The sequence below is a fragment of the Cupressus sempervirens genome, chromosome 11, assembly GCF_028749045.1.
Source record: "Cupressus sempervirens isolate cs-2001-9-10 chromosome 11, ASM2874904v1, whole genome shotgun sequence".
Lineage (NCBI taxonomy): Eukaryota > Viridiplantae > Streptophyta > Pinopsida > Cupressales > Cupressaceae > Cupressus > Cupressus sempervirens.
In genome coordinates, this window is record NC_143128.1 from 412,442,782 (window position 1) to 412,465,574 (window position 22,793).

Genomic DNA, 22,793 nt, shown 5'->3' on the forward strand with positions numbered 1-22,793 from the left:
AAGATCCTTTGTTGCATCTTCTACATTTATCTCTTTAAAATCTACATTCATTTCTAAGGGTAATTTTAAGCACATCCATTCATGAAGGTTGATTTACTTTTATTTCTTTTCTTATGGTTTTTGAAGTTGAGCCAAGTATATTGCATAGACATACTTGATTACATTCTAAATCAAAAGCATATTCATAGATTTTCATTCCTTTACGTTATATCTACTTCTACTACTTGCTAGCATTCTCTATCCCTATTTTAATTTCAAGGTTAATTTCTAAACCAGGGTTTGACCAAGGAAAAACCTCATCAACAAAACAAAATCCTTTTTCTTATAGGTTATAGATCTCAGAAGGAAAAATAAAGTGCAAATTCAAAAACCCTTTTCTCAAAACTTCAAAGATTCAAAAACTATTTTGCGATCAGACATTGAAGGTTAATGATGTAGTGCAACTGTGACCTCCCTACAAATCTACCTTGACCTTCTAGATCAACCTTGACTAGGATCCAAACAGTCTCTGGGCTTCACAAATCTCTTTGTTATAGATTTAGAACTCCAATTTGAGTAGCTTTCTACACCATATGATAACTTGTTTGCAAGTTTGTATTATGTAAGGTGAGTCTCTTTTCCTCTATTTTCATGGACATTTCTATTCCTCTATATTCATATTTATAGTACATATCTACTTGCATAAAAGTACTCCCTTTGTAGAGGTGAGGGAGAAGTGATTCCAAGAAATTCAGCTTTTTTGCATTAGGTCAAAAGTTGACACTTTATCTTGTTTGAAAATGGACCTACATTAGGAGGTGTATCTTGGTTTTCATCCTTCATCTGTGCATAGGCTAATAGATTCATTTTCCCCCATACACTCATAGAGATTTTCAAGTGGATAAAGGAGTACCTTATTATGCATATAATCATGTGAAATAATTGATTGGTAGGAAGGGCTTAGAAATTTAAATATCTACTAATGAGAATGACTTACATGAAGGGATATACAAGATGTACTTTAAGTTTATATAGGCATCATAAGGGCATATTACTCTACTGACAAATCAAATGACTCTAAGAGGATGAAAATGAATATATAGACCTATTTATTAGTGATGAATATGGAGAACTAACTTGTTGGGCATAGAGTTTACGAGGCCATTTTAAAGTATTTTATCACTATATGAACTCTAAATTCTGCCAAAAAATTAGAGCTCCAACTAGGTCTTTCTTGGGATGCATACTCCTTATGAGTATAGAAATATTATAACTATCTCTAAGACAAGAATATTGTGTGTCAATTGCTCCTCTTCTGAAGAAATTTTCACAATATTATTAGTTAGTACCAAGCCCCTGTAAAGCAATGTGAATTCTTTCCTATGTCAAAAGACTTATTTTGATCATGTAACAATATAAAGGCCTTGAAAATATCATTTTCCCCACATGATGTCATATTTCTGAAAAGTTTCCTCATCTACTTGGATACTGTTATAATGAAAATTTTCTTTATAATATCCCTTATCGATATTTATGTATTTGACAAAAAAATCTTCCTTTAATTTGATAAATAAAATGTCTAATTTCCTCCATATTATAAATTACCATATTCTAGTTTATACAAGTGAAAATACTATTTAGATTTTTTCACAAATCTCTCTTTTCCTAGTCAAATTAAATATTTATCTTTTAATTTATCTATGCCTTGTGTTTGAAGAAGAATTTCCCATGCAACCGTACATTTTCCACACAACTCCTTCCACTTATTTATGAAAGCATTTTCCTCAACTTTGGCACTCATGTGAGCACCATCTTAGGAATATTTTTATAGTAATATTCAAGGCTATCACTTTTATTCATATTATGCTTCATTCTCTCATATTATGCTTCATTATCCCCTTCAGCACAACTTCCTAATTTTTTTGAAATCTTTTACTTCCCTCATACAAAGACTTATGTATGTATGAAAGTTATTATTGAGAGTTTCTTTCTAGGGTGTCCTTTGATATCATTTTTCTAGAGTTTAATAATTATTGTATAAAAAAAAACTCTCAATTACACACACACACACACGCACGTGCGCGCACGCACACACACACACACACACACAAATATATTATTGTAAGATAAAAACTTGCACCTTTATCTCCCACCATTGAATATTTTGTAAAGTATAGAGCAAGGATAGATGTTGATATTTATAGTTATAGAAAAATAATTCCTAAATCCTCATGGAATGAGTTACACAAAATTGAAATGTAAGTAGAAAAAATAGATGATGATATTTTACAAGAAGCTTTAGATGATGTGTTTACAATGGTAGGAAAATAATATGTGGCATCATTTTATTCAACTACAAAAGGCACAACTGCTAGAACAAGGAAAAGGACAAACATTCTCATGGAGTGTAAATAAGAGGTAATCCAATTAAAATAATATTTGATTAATAAGTTAACCACCTTGGTTGGACAACTGAATATGCTTTCACAAGATAATACCATGGTTCCTTCCATGTCTTATAGTTTACTAAAAAAATAAAATGTCATATCTAAATTCAATGATGAATATGTTCAAAATTTGGATCAGATTCCTCTCGATATTGAGCTATCCTACTCTTTAGTGAGAAATGTCACACTAATAGGTGTTTCTATGGTTACTGAAGAAGTTCAAGAAGAAAAAGAATATGAAGAAAAAGGAAAATAATAAGAAAAAAGAAGAAGAAGAGTGCAATTAAGAAATTGTGATTGAGAATTTAGAAGAGTGCATTCATACAGTTAGATTATAGGAAAAGTCTAAAATTGGAAAAGGAAGATGATGTAATAGAAGAAATGGAAACCAAAATAGAGATATAAGAGTTAAGAAAACAAAAGGAGGAAATGAGAAAAAATTAATAGAGAAAAGATAATATTATCTTTGAGTCACTTGTTATCAACAAAATTGTACAAATTGGCTTAGAAAAGAGTACAAAGAAACAACCAAAGATTAAGATTGTCAACCAAAAAGAGGATTATCTTTGAGTCACTTGTTATCAACAAAATTGTACAAATTGGTTTAGAAAAGAGTACAAAGAAACAACCAAAGATTAAGCTTGTCAACCAAAAAGAGGACATCAACGCCTATTCCAGCAAGTTTCTAATAAATTTCATTTCTTTACCCCTGATGATACAACTGTTCACCACTTCTTAATTAATATATATATATGTATATGTATGTATACACACATATATATGTATGTATACACACACATATATGTATGTATACACACATATATATGTATGTATACACACACATATACATATATATGTGTGTATATATATGTATATACATATATACATACATATATACATACATATATATATGTAGATATAAACATATATGTATGTATATATGTATATGTATATACATATATATACACATATATATGTATATATATATGTGTGTATACATACATATATATGTGTTTATATACATACATATATATGTATGTATATATATATACATATATATGTATGTATATATACATACACATACATATATATCTATGTATATATATACATACATATATATGTATGTAGATATATATATGTATATCTATATGTATATGTACACGTATACATATACATAGATATAACTATGTATATCTATGTATATGTATACATATACATATAGATATACATATATATACATACATGTACATACGTACATACATGTATGTACATGTATCTAGATACATATATGTACGTACATACACACACACATATATATATATATATATATATATATATATATATACATGTATGTAATACATATATATGTATGTATTTACATATATCTATATACATATATGTATGTATACATATATGTATATATATTTATATAGATATATGTATATATATCTATATACATATATGTATGTATCTACATATATCTATATAGATATATATACATATATGTATACATGTATCTATATAAATATATATACATGTATACATATATGTATATATATCTATATAGATACATGTATATATATATGTATACATGTATCTATATAGATATATATACATATATACATGTATCTATATAGATCTATATAGATACATGTATACATATATGTATATATATTTATATAGATACATATATGTATGTATACATTATTGTACATATATGTATATACATATATGTACATATATGTATATACATATATGTACATACATATATGTACATACATATATATGTATATATATGTATGTAGATATGTATATATATATGTATGTATGTGTGTATATATATATATATATATATATGTACATATATCTACATACATACACAGATATATATATGTATATATATATCTACATACATATATATATGTGTATGTAGATATATGTACATACACATATATATATGTATGTAGATATATGTACATATATACATACATAAACATATATATGTGTGTGTGTATGTAGATATATGTACATATATATGTATGTATATCTACATACATACATATGTATGTACATATATGTATGTATATCTATATGTACATATATGTACATACATATGTATGTATGTATATCTACATACATACATATGTATGTACATATATCTACATATATATACATATATGTACATATATATGTATAAACACACACACACACATGTATGTATGTAGATATACATATATATATGTATATGTATATACATATACATATACATATATATGTATGTATATTCATATATATGTATGTATATGTACATACATATATGTACATACATATATATGTATGTATATCTACATACATATATTTATATACATATGTATGTAGATATACATACATACATATATGTATATATACATATATGTATGTACATATATGTATATACACACACATATATATATCTCTACATACATATGTATGTATATATATGTATGTAGATATACATAAATATATATATGTATGTATATATAAATATATATATGTATATATAAATATATATATGTATGTAGATATATATATGTGTACATATATGTACATATATATGTATATACATATATGTACACATATATATATATCTACATACATATCTATATATATGTATACATACATATATGTGTAGATATATGTATGCATATACATACATATATATGTATATACATATATGTACACATATATATATCTACATACATATTTATATATATGTATACATACATATATGTGTAGATATATGTATATATATATATATGTATGTATGTATCTATAGATATATATGTGTGTAGATATATGTATATACATATATGTACATATGTACATATATATATATATGTATACATACATATATATATATATATGTACATATGTACATATATGTATATATGTACACATATATATCTCTACATACACACATATATATATATACATATATATATGTGTGTGTAGATATATGTATATACATAGATGTACATACATGTATGTATATCTACATACATATATATATACATATATATGTATGTATCTACATATGTCTATATAGATATATATACATATATAGATATATGTAAATACATACATATATGTATGTATGTACATACATGTATGTACATATACATAGATATATCTATGTATATGTATATGTATATGTATACATATATATATATATATATATATATATATATATATATATATATATATATATATTGTACACTCAAAAGTGTCCCACTCTAAATCTTTTTATCCAAACGATTTCATGAGTTTGGAATGCTTGGAGGCTGGCTTAGAGCTCTCTATCCACGGAGTGCAAAAAAGTGTATTTCAAGTTCAAGGGCTCTCATTTGGGCTTTAGGAATACTCTTCTTGCTAGTAAACCATGCAATGGGAGGTTTCAAAGACAAGATGCAAGAATGCAAATGTCTCAAGGATTTTCTCAAGAATGCAATGCAAGTATGGAAACTAAGCTATGATGAGAGTGCAAAATGCAGCTATGCTAAAACACATGAGAGTGTTATAATCCAAATATTAAGCTATGTGAGATAGATTATTGCAAAATAGAAGCTAGACTAACATTCAACATGAATCTAAGCTAAAATGCTATGGTATGAGAGAATGTAGACAAGAAATAGAAGTTCTCCACAAAGCTCCAAAGAAACCTACTAGGAAACCTGCAGCATAACAATACTCAAAAGATGGATGCTTTGAGGGGGAAAGCTCTCTCCCTTTTAAAGTCGTACGGATGGTAGAGATCAAGATGAAGATGGTGGATGATCAACGGTGGAATTTGAAAAGAGGATTTGATCCATGTGCACACACAAGTCAACCAATAGAATATAAGTTGACTTGTCATATAAGACAAAAGTCACAAAGCCTTTTCTTTTAATTGCAAAATAGAAAAAGGACTTTATGTGTGCACTTTAAGTAAGTTAGAAGAATGGGGTCTTTTATTTAATTAAAAGGGGACATGTTCTTTTAATCAAATAATGAACTTAGGATAGCATAGTCAAACTATACGTTATAATCAAATAAATTGATTATTAGCAATTTGGTCTAGGTAAATGATTAAATTAATTTAGCTAAAATGTTGAGAAGGGGGCTAATAGTCTAGATGACCATTTTTAGGTGATTACATTTTCCCTTCTTTGACTAATGCGTGATCGATCTGGGAACACATCATGTCAAATAAAATCGAAGCCAAATAGGCAGTGGTAGATATAGATGTCTAATTTTGAAGAATGAAATGCAGAAATAGATAGCAAGTCCTAAATGCACAGCCTGATAGTGGTAGTACTGAACACTAGGAAGATGATGTTAGGATCTGAAAAGAATTCTAACACCTAGCAAAGTGAATAGATCGAGAGCAAGTGATAAGGTCGAACAAATGCTTCTAAGAAATAGATAGCTGTAACAATTAGCAATAGAGTATTTCTGCCCCCTCGAGATCAAAATCGAAATGAGGTAAGAGGATGCAAAAACTAGCTAGACATGAGAAAATTTGAATATAGCAATGTCCAAGATGACAAATAGATGATTAGAACCCAAGAATGACTATAAGAAATTGATAAAATGCCCCAGTTTGACTAGAGTTGACTGCAAAAGATAAATCATAAAAATTAGGTCAAATCAAGTAGAAAGAGGATTTAGATGTGAAAAGGTGAATAGAAGTAGATATGAAGCATAGAAATGATGAAGACATGAAGAAATGAAAATGCCCTAGCGATGATTTGGAGATTAGACCTCAAAAGGTCCGCTAACTGCTCAGAAGAAAGCAAAATTTTAAAATGCGATTTTGACCATCAAGATGAACTTCAAATTTCAATTTTGATCCCAAAAATGGATCTAGGACGTCAAAATTGGCTAGGGGTGCAATTTTCGCACAATTTCGAGGAGTTTGAAAATTAGGTCAAAATGAGGTTGGAGGCTATAAAAGGGGTCCAAGTGTCATTTTCATTATTCATTTGTCTTTTTGTGATTTGAGAGATTTTGTGAGTGGTCCACATAACATCATGGCTTAGGCGAACATTCCTCTTCATCGACACCGTTTCGAGTGTAGCCGATTGCACAACTGGCCAGAGCGATATGGGGCGCCGGTAAGTAATTACTTTTTGTCGCTTTTTCAAGCTTTTTGTGAGTTTTTTTGCATTTTTTAAGAGTTTTTCAAAAAAATGTCGCGTAATACTTTTAAAGTATTACACAGATATTGAAATACTGTTGCGTGACACTTTTTTTCAAAAATAGTATTGCACCGATGAGTGAAAAGTGTCGCTACGGCTATACCCAAATGTCGCACGGAATGGTGCAAAATATCGCATGACAAAATTATGTCACACATCTTCAAAAAAAAGTGTCGCGTGACACTGTTGTAGCAAGTAGTGTCACACAATGCATGTAAAAAGTGTTGCATTGATGGTTTTTGATGCTTTTCTTAATGCTTTTTCGTCATGTGACTATTACTAATGGTTGTATGTTTTACCTGGATAGGAGGTATTCCCGACATTACAGATCAGAGCTCCCAGGGTGGTGGGTTTGCACATTTTGCAGAATTTGAGTGATGATGAGTAGACTGCTCTAGTGGCTATGGGCTTGCAGTGGGTTGTACGGATGCCCCATATTCAGGCAAATCGCAGTTTGTTGACTGCGTTGGCAAAGAGGTGGCATAGCGAGCATAACACCTTTCACTTATCGATCGATGAGGCCTTTATTACCTTGGAGGACATATATCACATTCTCCGAGTGCCATGCCATGGCAAGCCAATAAGTTGCTTGATTAGTAGTTTGTTGATTTAGAAATGTTGATGTTGGATGCCAGGTGTACTGATGTCAAGTTTGATGATGGCATAGGTGTACTATGATACGACCCTGATAGAGGGGCGAGCATGAGTGAAGAAGCTATTCCAAGATGTTATGCTCTTTACTAGCCTAGGCCTTATGATAGACTAAGGCCAGGAGGGGCTCCTGCTAGGATGGGGTCAATTGGTGTATGATCTGATCTCTCGACCACGTAGGATGGCATGGGTGCCTGCCATATTGGAAGAGATGTACCACGAGCTCCATGAGATAGTATACCATGAGGGTGGGTCATGGGCATGCAAAGAAGTGTTAGCACAGATCTGGGCTTGGGAGCACATCGTTGTGATCTGACTGCGGGTTTAGCCACAAGAGCGCAGCTAGCCTTTCATTTTTTTCTATAGAGGTTTCATCCCACAGAGACATAGTGGAGATGTGACCTACTATTGATGCGTGTTTGATGAGCTAACAACATTTACATGGTGATCGTACTGGGAGTGTCAGTGGTGGTCAGATTCATGGGAGCTAGACTACATGCTGTATAGCAGACCACTAGTGGGTCAGAGTACGAACATTGTGGAGTGGCTTGTGATCAATCATGTATAGCGGCAGTTTGTAGAGCAGTAGGTGGTATCGATGGAGACCACCACCTATGCCCAGATGCACATAGATGAGGGATTGGGATGGCTATCGATGTTGGACTATCAGACAATAGTTCGAGATACAATAGCGCTAGTAGCGACTCCTTGGGATTATTGCCCAAATGTGGCAGATGTAGGGTATCTTTATGAGATGCAGAGACACCCGTTCCCTTGGTTCATAGATCTAGATGTGGCACCTGCAGGAGTGGGAGGCAGAGGTGGTGGGGGAGGAGGAGGCAGAGGGAGAGGGAGGGAGAGAGGTGGCAGGAAGATGGAGGGGGAGAGCTCCCAAGCAGGGTGGAGGAGGACGCGAGCGCAAATGATGCAGGAGGTAGAGGAGCCATCAGAGTCTGATGATGATGGTGGTGGGGAGGAGGAGGTGCCCTTGAGGAGATGGCAAGCGGTGAGGATAGAGGCACCTGTAGAGTAGCCAACAGGAGGAGAGGATTAGGGTGTGAGGATCCATGCCTTGGAGGCAGAGCTGCAGACAGCTCGGGTGACTATCGCAATATGGGATCAGTAGCTGATGGATGAGCGGGCACAAGTAGATGAGCTACACCGAGAGCAGGATACCATGAGGCGAGAGGCAGAACATCATGGTGCATGAGCTACATACTATTATGCCACCTATAGGAGTGTGGTACCACCAGGACAAGGTCTTCCTAACTATTCAGAGTGAGCGGGTAGATCAGAAGGTGTAGTGCAGCCATTGGATAGGAGACAGGCTCCTCCACCAGGGCTAGCACAAGCCGTAGAGGGTGGTAGTCAGACATGATATCAAGCGATAGCTGTGTTTTGATTGTACGTCATGTATTTTTGAGACATATATCTAAATTTTGGATCCCATATTTGTATATGTACCATGACACATTTGATATATATATGAGATACTGGATTTATTGATATTCTTGTGTACTTGTCTCAAAATGTATGCTTCAGCTTTCATGTGGTGTGTCAGTTGTTATTTTTAGCTCATGTATGTGTATATGCTCATGTGTATTGATTTTGATCTCTCATATGGATGGTAAAGACTTAAATGTGTTTGTGAAAATATGTGACATTTGGATAGATCGTATGTGATGTTTTTGGATTAACCCCTTGTGATGACAGGATAGCAAAGAAATGTAGCGAAAGATTAGGGAGGTGAAAAGATATGAAGAAGCAAAAGATGAAAGCAGCTAGCCGATATGTCCGCGAAGAAAAAAAGATGAAGAGAGAGCTCTTCCCACATGTAGGAATGCACAACTAGATTATAAATGACATGAACCTAAAATGCAAGCTACTATGCAAAGTGGTTTACCAACAAGAAGTGCATAACATTTAGACTCTTAATTTCATCATTGAGAATTTATTAGGGACATCATGAGATCATACAACCATCACTAGTATAACTATGAGGATATGAATATGATCGATATTAGATAGGTATGTGGAAATCCATTCTAAGCATCAGAGACATGTAAGTCAAGATAACTACGCGATTAGATTCTCTAAGTTTGATTTAGCAAGATTACACCTGTATCAAGGCATAAGTGCCAGGATAACCCCTGAGTGCAATTTTTGCAAAAAAAATAGTCAAGGATGATACGTTTATAAGTCAAAGTGTCAAATAGGACAAGCATGAATGCTTTATAACACTATAGACAAATAAAGTATACCCACAAGCATAAATCAAGAAAACATGCCCCATGCCCCATGCCCCCAGTCTTCTAGTCAATGACATCCTTGAAAGACTGTTAGGGAGGGAACACATGGCAAAGAAATCATCATAGATAGCACACAAAGTAGATAAAGGTCAGAATAGCTCAGTCGTTTAAGTGTTAAAGTGCATGTGTGTAAGTCACTTGGCCATTTTTTCAAGACTTGATTCTAATAGTGAGAAATATCATGACATTGAAGACTGCAGATAAACTATCTAAAAAGTGTGGAAAAACACTTGATGTGAAGGTGGGGGAAGTGTTGAGAAACACTATTTTGTGAGTTGTCAAAGAAACCTTAATGCACAAGAATACCTCAATAGGCTAAGTAGCTATGCCCCTAAGATGAGGACAAGAAACAATTCCAAGCTAGAAAATGTGTAGCGAAGTAGGTGATTGAGACTAATAGACATAGGTGCAAGGGTTTCAAGTAGTGCCTATTTCTAGGTTTTCACCACTTGACAGATTTTTTCAAGACTTTTTTCAAATTTTTTGTATTTTTGTATTTTTGAATTTTTTTGGTGATACATCAAAGTGCCTATTGCTAGGTTTTCACTAAGATGATCATTTTTTTAGATATTTTCTAATTTTTAGGATTTTTTTAGCATTATATATGATTTTTTGAATTTTTTAGAATAATTTAGAGATCACTAGTTCTCAAGCAAGATCACATCATTTTCTCCCAATGTCTAGCGAGGTATAGGACATGATGGAGAAACAAGCCGATGGATAAGCAAAGATGCATAAGAAAAGAATGCGAAGCAAGTGAAAGTAATCCTCAAGAACATACTCTTCAAGAGTACCCAAGCTAGGGAAAGAGGTGAAATAGTCATATGAAGCATGTTTTGGATAAGCAATGGAAGTAGTGAGCAAGATAGCATGTAGAATAAGTAGTGAAGCCAACAAGTGAGATAGCATGAAGCATGTAGTCCAAAAGAGTAGCCATGTCAAGAGACCTATGAGAACCATGTTTTATTTATTGTGATCAATATTCATGGGGTCAACTAGATATGATAGCGATGGGATAGAGTAATAAGAATGAATCTAGATGTGAATGATATGAGAGAATGAGAAGGATGGGGTGAGAAATAGATAAGATAGCCAATACGCAAGGATAGCTCAACATTGTCAAGATCAAAGAGAGAAGAGAGAGTAGATGGATGATGAAAGAATTACGCATGATGCCTGTTTACCAGGTTTTCATCATAGTACTTATCCAAGGTGTCACAAGAAGTAGTTTTCACCATAGGACATATATATGTATATACATATATATATATATACATATATATATATGTGTCCACATACACATATATATATATATATATGTATATCTATATACATACATACATATATATATATATATATATATGTACATATATGTATATACATATATGTACATATATATGTATGTATATCTACATACATATATATACACATATATATGTATATATACATATATATATGTATGTATATCTACATACATATGTGTACATATATATATGTATGTAGATATATATATGTATATGTGTATGTATGTAGATATATACATATGTATATACATATATATATATATATATGTACATATATATATGTATATACATATGTATATATCTACATATATACACATATACATATATATATTATATATATCTACATACATATATATATGTACACATATGTATATACATATATATATATATATATATTTACATACATATATATGTATATACATATATATGTGTGTGTGTGTATATATATGTATATATACATACATATCTATACATATATATATACATATATATAATATATACATATGTAAATACATACATATGTATGGGTAAGTGCACTGAGTTGTGGTGTCAAAAAAGTGACTCCTTATTTTTTTTTTAAATAGTGTGTATGTACTATAGTGTATACGCGCTATGGCTTGGGCAACACAAACACGCTTTTAAAAAAGTAAAATGTTATGAATGGGCTACATACCCGTAGCCCATTCATTTTAACTCTTTTTTTAACCTCTCTTCACAGCAACGCGTACATGAATTGGAGAAAATAAAACTTTTCACCACCCGCCTTGCCAATATGCCTCCTCACTGATGAAATTCGAGATCACGAGCATGTTGTATGTGATCTAAATTTCATTTTGCATTTTTTGATATGTTTTTAATATTGTTTTGTAGGATTTTTACAATTTTTCTTTAGATTTGTTTATTTATTTAGCTTTCAATTGATTTTTTATCAGGAAATGTCAATAATCAACTAGCAAATCCCTAAGAAATTCAAAACCTTGGAGAAAATCAAAAGCAAAACCCTCCCCAAGAAGAACAACAAATTCCATAGCCTGAACCAATTGCAATACCTCGGCCTGGCAACAAAGAAAATATAATAAATGAAATAGAAAGAGACAAAACTAAATTAGAAGGACTTATTGGTCAGTTGAAAGAATCTAGACAAACCAATCCAATGACGGATCAATTGGCATCGTCCCTCGAATCCATTAAGACTCAGATAGCTTTAGTTAGTGGTTAGTTAGATGTTTGGCGAGTTAAGAGGGATGAACAAAAAAGATTTTATGCAAATAAATTGTCATATCAAGATGTCAAAAAAAAAAATACCAAAAGGTAGAATATGTTCATTATTTAGAAAACCTGGTGAGCAAAATACTGTTCGAGAGGGTAATAAATGATTCCCCATCCATTGGTGCATATATGATGCTATTAGAAATAATTTTTGGGATAGATTGTGGATGGTTTTTGATGCCCCTCCTTACAACAATCACAAGGTCCCCATGTATTTTTTAAAGAAATTGTATTGTGAGTTTGTCCTTAGGGAGATTCCTAATTATTTTGATATATTAGACTCCCAAGATAGAGGTGGGGGGTCATCATTTGAGAGGCCAGGAGCATGTCGTGACCCTAATGTAGTTAGGGCACCTATGGTCAAGCCATAGGGTGAGCATGTGATTATTCTTTCAGTTGTGAAGGAACATGTAGAGGCCAACACTCTATGGACCATTAATGCTTTGATGTAGACCCTCATCCATTGTACGAGTCCATTAGTTGAGGGGGAGCCTTCTGTGCATTGTGGTCACATTTGCACATCATGCAGATCCTTATGCACATTTGGCATCATGCTAGAGATGGTGCAGATGATGGGCTTGTCATTGATCAGTTCCTGAATGACACATTTGGCATTGACACATAGGTAAATGACAATTATAATTTACTAGTTTGATCACATTTCATATGTATAGTGAATGATTAATTAATTAGCATCTATTAACATTATTCAAAATTCAGGGTCAGAGTGTTGGCAGGCCTAGCAGCAATCCCCGAACCCCATTTTTTGTCCCGTCCACGAGTCCACAGGTATGTATTGATTTAATCATTTAAATTAATACATATATTTATTAAGTAATCATATTAAGGATTGACAAAATAATTATGCATGTGCATCGGTTCGCTATAGGACCGTCGATATTTACTACAAACTTGGAGCATAGACATCATATGAGCTACATAGAGGTACATTTGTTTCATGTTAATTTAATTCATTTGATTATATTTGTTTCATGTTTCATGTTACATGTAATGTGTATTGTATGACATCCAACTCATGACATCAGACACTCCTCCTCATCTCCGACAGTCCATCGATCATGGAGTGGCCGTAGCTATGGCTAGCTCACAGCCATTGACTGAGGTATGATTTAGAATTTTCTTGGTTTTAGTTGTTGTTTATAACAATTAGTATCAACATTTCTAATGTTATTTATAAGTGATTATATTAACTGAATTGTTGTAGGGTCTCATTACACCCGATCGTCCACGAACCTTCAAGGTGGACTTGCAGAGTGACTATTTGATGGTGGTAAGAAAATAATTAATTTTGTGTGTACATATATTTGATTTCAATCTATAATAAAAATTTATTCATATCTACTTTGTTTGTATAAGATCGAGTTAGAGAAGAGCCTCAACAAGAGGATGAGTGAGTGTGTCAGGAGGACCCCATCATCACCACTATCTCCATCCACACAATGACATAAGACCTTGAGAGATTTGTTTCCTTCCCCTCATGGGAAGGAGAAGATATAGTTGATAGACGTGTATATATATAGGCATCAGTGGACATATTTGATATACATTTGATGTATATATGATATTTTATATTTGATGTATGACATTTATTTGACACCTCCTACTCTCTCTCACACTCTTTCCCATCCCCTACTCTCTCTTACACACACTCTCATCCCCCCCCCTCTCCCTCTCTCACTCCCTCTCCCACCACCTAATCTTTCTCTCCCATCCGCTACTGTCTCTCTCTCTCTCTCTCTCTCTCAGGCTACTCTCTCCCTCCCCTCTCCCATCCCCTAAACTCTCTCTTTTACAGATACACACTCCCATCCCCCTCTCTCTCCTCTCCCATCCCCTACTCTCTAGATCTCTCACACACACTCCCATCCCCCTCTCTCCCCCTCTCCCACTCCCTCTCCCACCACCTACTATCTCTCTCTCAAGTTCTCTCTCTCCCTCTCTACTCTCTACTCCCTCTCTCCCATCCCCTACTCTTACTTTCTTTCTCCCATCCCCAACTCTCTCTCACACTCTCTCCCATCCTTTCACTCTATCTCTCCCATCCTGTACTCTCTCTCTCTCTCTACCACCCCCTACTCTTTCTCTCACTCTCTCCCATCCTTTCACTCTATCTCTCCCATCCTGTACTCTCTCTCTACCACCCCTACTCTATCTCTCACTCTCTCCCATCCCTTCACTCTATCTCTCCCATCTCGTACTCTCTCTGCCACCCCCTACTCTCTCTCACACTCTCACTCTCTCTCCCATCCCCTACTCTCTCTCTTTTACAGAAACACACACACTCCCATCCCCCCTTTCTCTCTTCTCTCCCATCCCCTACTCTCTAGATCTGTCACACACACTCCCATTCCCCTCTCTCTATCTCCCTCTCCCTACTCTCTCTCACACTCTCTCCCATCCTTTACTCTCACTCTCTCCCTCTCCCACCTCCTAGTCTCTATCCTCCATCCCCTACTCTCTCTCTCTCTCTCTCTCTCTCTCTCTCTTTCATAGACACGCACACTCTTATCCTCCCACTCTCTTCTCTCCCATCCCCTACTCTCTAGATCTATCACACACACTCCCATCCCCCTATCTCTCTGCCTCTTCCTCTCCCACTCCCTCTCCTATTGCCTACTATCTCTCTCTCTCAAGTTCTCTCTCTCCCTCTCTATTCTCTCTCTCCCATCCCTTAGTCTCTCTGACACTCTCCCATCCCCTACTCTCATTCTCTCTCCCATCTTGTATGAGCCCTCTCTGCTATTAGATCATGGTGACTGAACAAGAAAGTATTGTACATACTTCATAAATTAAAAAAAATTTGGACCGTGGCTGACGTTGTAGCTGACATATGGATGACATATGACCGACATGTTGTAACCCTAAAATGGCATAAAATACTTGTATAAAAGGGTTTAGGGTTAGGTATTTTCATTATGTTGTGATGCAAAATTTCTTTTTGTGGCAGTATTGAGCTGTAAGGGATTACAGATTGTAATTAGGTTATAATCACTGGATTGTAATAATATTAGACTTGCAGTTTGGTGGACATAGCGCAAGGATTGGGTGAACCACGTTAAATCTTGGTGCCTTGTGTTCATTTTTGTGTGATCTATTATTTTTTTATTGTTGGTTATATTTTCATGTAGTTCTTATTTCTATCCGTGGTTTTATCCTAACAAGTGGTATCAGAGTGAGGTTGTCTTTTCAACTATCCTCTGCAAGAAAGTCTCACAGTTGAGTGGAAGCAATGGAAATGAGGGTAAGCTGAGGGTTGATAGGTTTAATGGGTAGAACTTCTAGTTATGGAAGATGCAAATGGAAGACTATCTTTATCATAAGGATTTATGGAAGCCATTGGAAGGAAAAGCCAAGAATCAGGGATCTATGTCAAATGATGAATGGGATCTTTTGGATAGAAAGGCACTTGGAAGCATTCGGTTATGCCTGGCACCATCAGTGGCATTTAATATTATAAAAGTGAAGACAACAAAAGAGTTGATGAAAACCCTAGCGACATTGTATGAAAAGCCCTTTGCTTTAAGCAAGGTATTTCTCATGAAGCGTTTATTTAATATGAAAATGACAGAAGGTAGATCTGTTGCAAATTATTTAAATAAGTTTAATACTGTTACTAGTCAGTTATCTTCTATGGGTATCAATTTTGATGAAGAAATTAGGGCTCTCTTGATTTTGTGTTCTTTGCATGAAAGTTGGAATGGCTTGGTAATGGTGGTGAGTAATTCTGTTCTTGGATCTAGTACCCTAAAATATGATGATGTGATTGGTGTTGTTTTGAGTGAGAAAACTTGTAGGAAATCTTCAGGTGGATCTACATCAGGAAGTGCTTTGAATGCACAAAGCAGGGGTAGAATGACTGAGAGAGGAAGTAACTTTAGAAATTGTGGGAAATCAAGAGGAAAGTCAAAGGGGAAGAGGTCTCAATTGAGAGGACTGAACAACTGCTGGTACTATGGGAAACCAGGTCATAAAAAAAAAGATTGCTGGAATCGAAAGAAAAATGAAGGAGATAAATCAGATGGAGACAAGGAGGCAAATGTGGTAAGTAACAAATCCGAAGAGGATACTTTGCTTTTGTCTTTAGAAAGCGTTGATGATTCATGGGTTTTAGATTCTGGTGCTTCATTTCATGCTACACCTTATAGAGGTTATTTCATTGATTATGTCCAAGGGGTTTTGGGCTTGTTTATTTGGGGAATAATGAAGCCTGTTAGATTTTTGGAAAGGGAAAAATTAAGATTAATTTGCAGAATGAGAATCAGTGGCTGTTACATGAGGTAAGACATGTTCCAAGGCTGAGTAGGAATTTAATTTCAGCAAGGCAACTTGGTGATGAGGGTCGTGTAGTTACTTTTAATGATAAAAATTGGAAGGTGTCGAAAGGTTTCCTTGTAGTAGCAAAAGGTGTGAAAGTAGGCACCTTATATCTCTGTACAAGTCATATTGTTCCTTCTACTTTGATTGTTTCAGAGAAAAATAAATGTTCAAGAACAATTGCTGTAGTTGAGCAGGGAGAACAAATAGCTACTGTAGATTTTGATACAGCGCTATGGCACAACAAACTTGGGCACATGGGTGAGAAATGTATGAAAGTATAGTTTTACTAGGTCTGAAATGTGTTAATATGGATTTCTGTGAAAGTTGTGTGTATGGAAAACAAAAGAGAGTGAGTTTTGTAAAGACTAAGAAGGAAAACAAAAAGGAGAAATTAGAGCTTGTGCATACAGATGTATGGGGACTGGTTCAGGTATCTTCCCTTGGTGGCTCTCATTATTATGTTACATTTATTGATGACACAACTAGAAAAGTATGGGTTTATTTCTTTAGATAGAAATCTGATGTATTTCAAACTTTTAAGAAATGGAAATGCTTGGTTGAAAATGAGACTGGTAAGAAATTAAAATGTCTCAGATCTGATAATGGTGGTGAGTATTGTAGTCATGAATTTGAAGATTATTCCTCCATTAATGGTATTCATAGACATAAAACTATTCCAAGGACTCCATAGGAAAATAGAGTGGTTGAATGCATGAATAGGACTATAATGGAACATGCAAGGAGCATGAGGTTGCATGCTGGGTTGCCCTTACACATGTGGGTGTAAGTTGTCAATACTACTGTATATTTTATTAATAGAGGTCCCTCTACTCCTTTAGGCTGTGGTATTCCAGAGGAGGCATGGACTGGTAAGAAGGTGAGTTATTCTTTTCTCAAGACCTTTGGTTGTGAAGGTTTTTCTAATATAGACTCTGAAAATAGAACCAAGCTAGAAGCTAAGTCAAAGAAATATGTATTTGTTGGATATGACATTAATGAGTTTGGTTATAGGCTTTAGAATTTTGAAAATCATAAAATTGTAAGAAGTAGGGATGTCATATTCAATGAGAAAGTGTTGTACAAATTTCTATTGTAGCAACATGAGAAGAAAGAAGATGATTATGTAGTGCTAGATGATACTCCAAAAGCTGATGTTCCAGCCATTCCTCATGATGTGCAACAACTGAAACAACAAATACCACACACATCGATGAATGTTAGATGGTCAACAAGGAAAATTAGACCTCCACAAAGATTTTCTCCCTCTTTGTATTCTATTTTACTTACTGATGCTGGTGAACCTGAAAGTTATGATGAAGTTGTGTAGGTGGATATTAAAATTAGTGGGAGTCTGCAATGAAAGATAAAATGGACTCTTTGCTGAAGAATAAGATATGAGATTTGTGCAAGTTGCATGCAGGTAAAAGAGCTTTACAGAATAAGTGGGTTTACAGGTTGAAAGAAGAGGAAGGAGGTAAGAAAAGATTTAAAGCCAGGTTAGTTGTAAAAGGATTTGTACAGAAAAAGGGAATTGATTTTGATGAGATATTTTCTCCTGTTGTTAAAATGACTTCTATTCGTACTATTTTAAGTCTTGTGGCTACTGAAGATTTGCATTTAGAGTAGCTTGATGTTAAAATAGCCTTCCTTCATGGTGATTTGGATAAAGAAATATATATGGCTCAGCCATAGGGTTTTGAGGTCAAAGGTAAGGAGAACTTAGTGTACAAATTGAAGAAAAGTTTATATGGCTTGAAGCAAGCACCTCAACAATGGTATCTAAAATTTGATAGTTTTATGCATGAGCATGAATATAATAGGTGTCATTCAAATTACTGTGTTTATTTTAAGAGGTTGGATGATGATAGCTACATTATTTTATGCTTATATGTTGATGATATGCTTGTAGCTGGGTCTAAATGGATCATATTAAGGGGCTAAAATGCCAGTTAGCACATGCATTTTATATGAAGGATTTGGGGGCAGTAAAAAAAATCTTTGGTATGAAGATTTGCAGAGATAGGAAGAAAAAAAAATTGACACTATCTCAGGCTGATTATATTGAGAAGGTGTTGCAATGTTTCTCTATGGAGAATGCTAAAGCTGTTAGCACACCTTTACCTTGTCATTTGAAGTTGACTAAGGAGATGTGTCCCAAGATACAAGAAGAGGAGGATAAGATGTCCAAGGTACCCTATGCTTCAACTGTAGGAAGCTTGATGTATGCTATGGTATGCACTAGGCCAGATATTGCACATGCAGTGGGAGTCGTTAGCAAGTATATGAGTTATCCAGGAATTGAGCATTGGAATGTAGTCAAATGGATTCTCAGATATTTGAGAGGCACATGCAATAAGTGTTTACATTTTGGGGGCTCTACTACTAATTTACAGGGCTATGTTGACTCGGATTTGGCAGGGGATATTGATACCAGGCAGAGTACTACAGGTTATGTCTTTACTGTTGGTGAGGTAGTCGTGAGCTGGGTTTCTAGGTTACAGAAGATTAATGCTCTATCCACTATAGAGGCAGAGTATGTTGCTGCTACAAAGGTAGAGAAAGAGATGATATGAATTTAGTTCTTCTTGGAAGAATTGGGACATCCTCAGAAGGATAATTATTTGTTCACAGATAGTTAGAGTGCCCTTCATCTTGCAAAGAATTCAGCTCTGCATTCTAAGACCAAACACATACAGTTGTGGTATCATTTCATTCGATTAGTTTTGGAGGATGGATAGTTAAAGCTAGAGAAGATACATACAAATGAAAATGCAATAGATATGTTGACAAAGGTTGTAACAAGGGAAAATATGAACTCCTCTTCAGCCTCAATTGGTCTTCTAGATTGAACATGAATAAAAGAATAACAGAGTCCAGGGTGGTTTGATCCAGTGGGAGCCCCATTTTGGTAGTGGTATTACTACAAGATCAGTCTCCAAGTGGGAGATTGTTGTTTAGTGTGGAGCCTGATCAGTCCCCAAGTGGGAGATTGTTACATTGTGGTGACTAATTAGGAAAGTACTATACATACTTCATAAATTCTTTGGGGTTCAAGGCATCAGCTCAAAATTCTTTTTTGGGCCATGGTCAACGTTGTAGCTGACATATGGCCAACATGTTGTAGCCCTAAAATGACATAAAATACTTGTATAAAAAGGGTTTAGGGTTAGGTATTTTCATTATGTTGTGATGCAAAATTGCTACTTCTAGTGGTATTAAGCTGTAAGCGACTACAGATTGTAATCAGGTTGTAATCACTGGATTGTAATAATATCGAACTTGCAGTTTGGTGGACGTAGCCCAGGGATTGGGTGAACCATGTTAAATCTTGGTGCCTTGTGTTCAGTTTTGTGTGATCTATTATTTTTTCTATTATTGGTTATATTTGCATGTAGTTTTTATTTCTGTCTGTGGTTTTATCCTAGCATCTGCCACCACCTACTCTCTCTCACACTCTCACATTCTCTCCCATCCCCTAATCTATCTCTCTTACACACATTCCCATTCCCCCCCTCTCTCTCTCTCCCTCTCCCACTGCTTACTCTCTCTTCCCCATCCCCTACTCTCTCTCTCCCCTCTCCCATCCCCTACTCTCTCTTTCATAGACACACACACTCCCATCCCCCCCCCTCTCTCTCCTCTCCCATCCCCTACTCTCTAGATTTGTCACACACACTCCCATCCTCCCTCTCTCTCTCCCTCTCCCTCTCCCTCTTGCACTACCTACTATCTCTCTCTCAAGTACTCTCTCCCTCTCTACTTTCTCTCTCCCATCCCCTGCTCTCTCTCTCTCTCTCTCTCTTCCATCCCCTACTCTCTCTCACACTCTCTCCCATCCTCTACTCTCTCTCTCTCTCTCATCCCATATGAGCTCTCTCTACCACCCCCTACTCTCTCTCAAGATCTCATAGTCTCTCCTATCCCCTACTCTATCTCTCTTACATTCCCATTCCCCCCTCTCTCTCTCTCTCTCGCACTCGCTCTCCCATTGGCTACTCTCTCCCATCCCCTAATTTGTCTCTCTTACACACTCCCATTCCCCCTCTCTCTCCCTCCCACTCCCTCTCCCACTGCCTTCTATCTCTCTCTCTCACTCTCTCCCTCTCTACTCTCTCTCTCTCTCTCCCATCCCCTACTCTCACTCTCTCTCTGCCACCCCTACTCTCTCTTACACTCTCATACTCTCTCCCATCCCCTACCCTCTCTCTTACACACACTCTCATCCCCCCTCTCTCTCCCTCTCCCACTCCCTCTCCCATTGCCTACTCTCTTTCTCTCCCATCCCCTACTCTCTATCTCTCTCTCTCCCCTCTCCCATTCCCTACTCTCTCTCTTTCACACACACACCCATCCCCCCCCTCTCTCTCTCTCTCCATCTCTACTTTCTCTCTACTACCCCCTACTCTCTCTCACATTTTCACACTCTCCTCTATCCCCTACTCTCTCTCTCTCTCTCATACACATTTCCATTCCCCCTCTCTCTCCCTCTCCCACTCCCTCTCCCATCACCTACTCTCTCTCTGATCCCCTACTCTCTCAAGCTACTCTGTGCCTCCCCTCTCCCATTCCCTACTCTCTCTTTCACACACATGCACTCCCATCCTCCTCTCTCTTGCTCTCCCTCTCACACTCCATCTCCCATTGCCTACTCTCTCTGTCCCCCATCCCCTACTCTCAATCTCTCTCTCCCCATCCCCTACTCTCAATCTCTCTCTGCCACCCTGTACTCTCTCTCTACCACCCCTACTCTCTCTCACACTTCCTCTCTCTCCTATCCCCTACTTTTAATCTCTCTCCCCCAGACTTACTCTCTCTTTGCCACCCCTACTTTCTCTCACACTTCCTCTCTCTCCCATCTTGTACTCTCTCTGTCACCCCTACTCTCTCTCACACTTCCTCTCTCTCCCATCTTGTACTCTCTCTACCACCCCTCCTCTCTCTCACACTTCCTCTCTCCCATCCTGTACTCTCTCTACCACCCCTACTCTTTCTCACTTCCTCTCTCCCATCTTGTACTATCTCTGCCACCCCTACTCTTTCTCACTTCCTCTCTTTCCCATCCCCTACTCTCTCCCCTCTCCCATCCCCTACTTTCTCTCTCTCTCTCTCTCTCTCTCTCTCTCTCTCTCTCACACACACACACACACACACACACACACACACACACACACACACACACACACACACACACAGAGCCATTCCCCCCCCCCCTCCCCCCCCCCCCCTCTCTTTCTCTTGCTTTGCATCTCTTCTATGCATTATTTAGGTCTTAATAGTGTG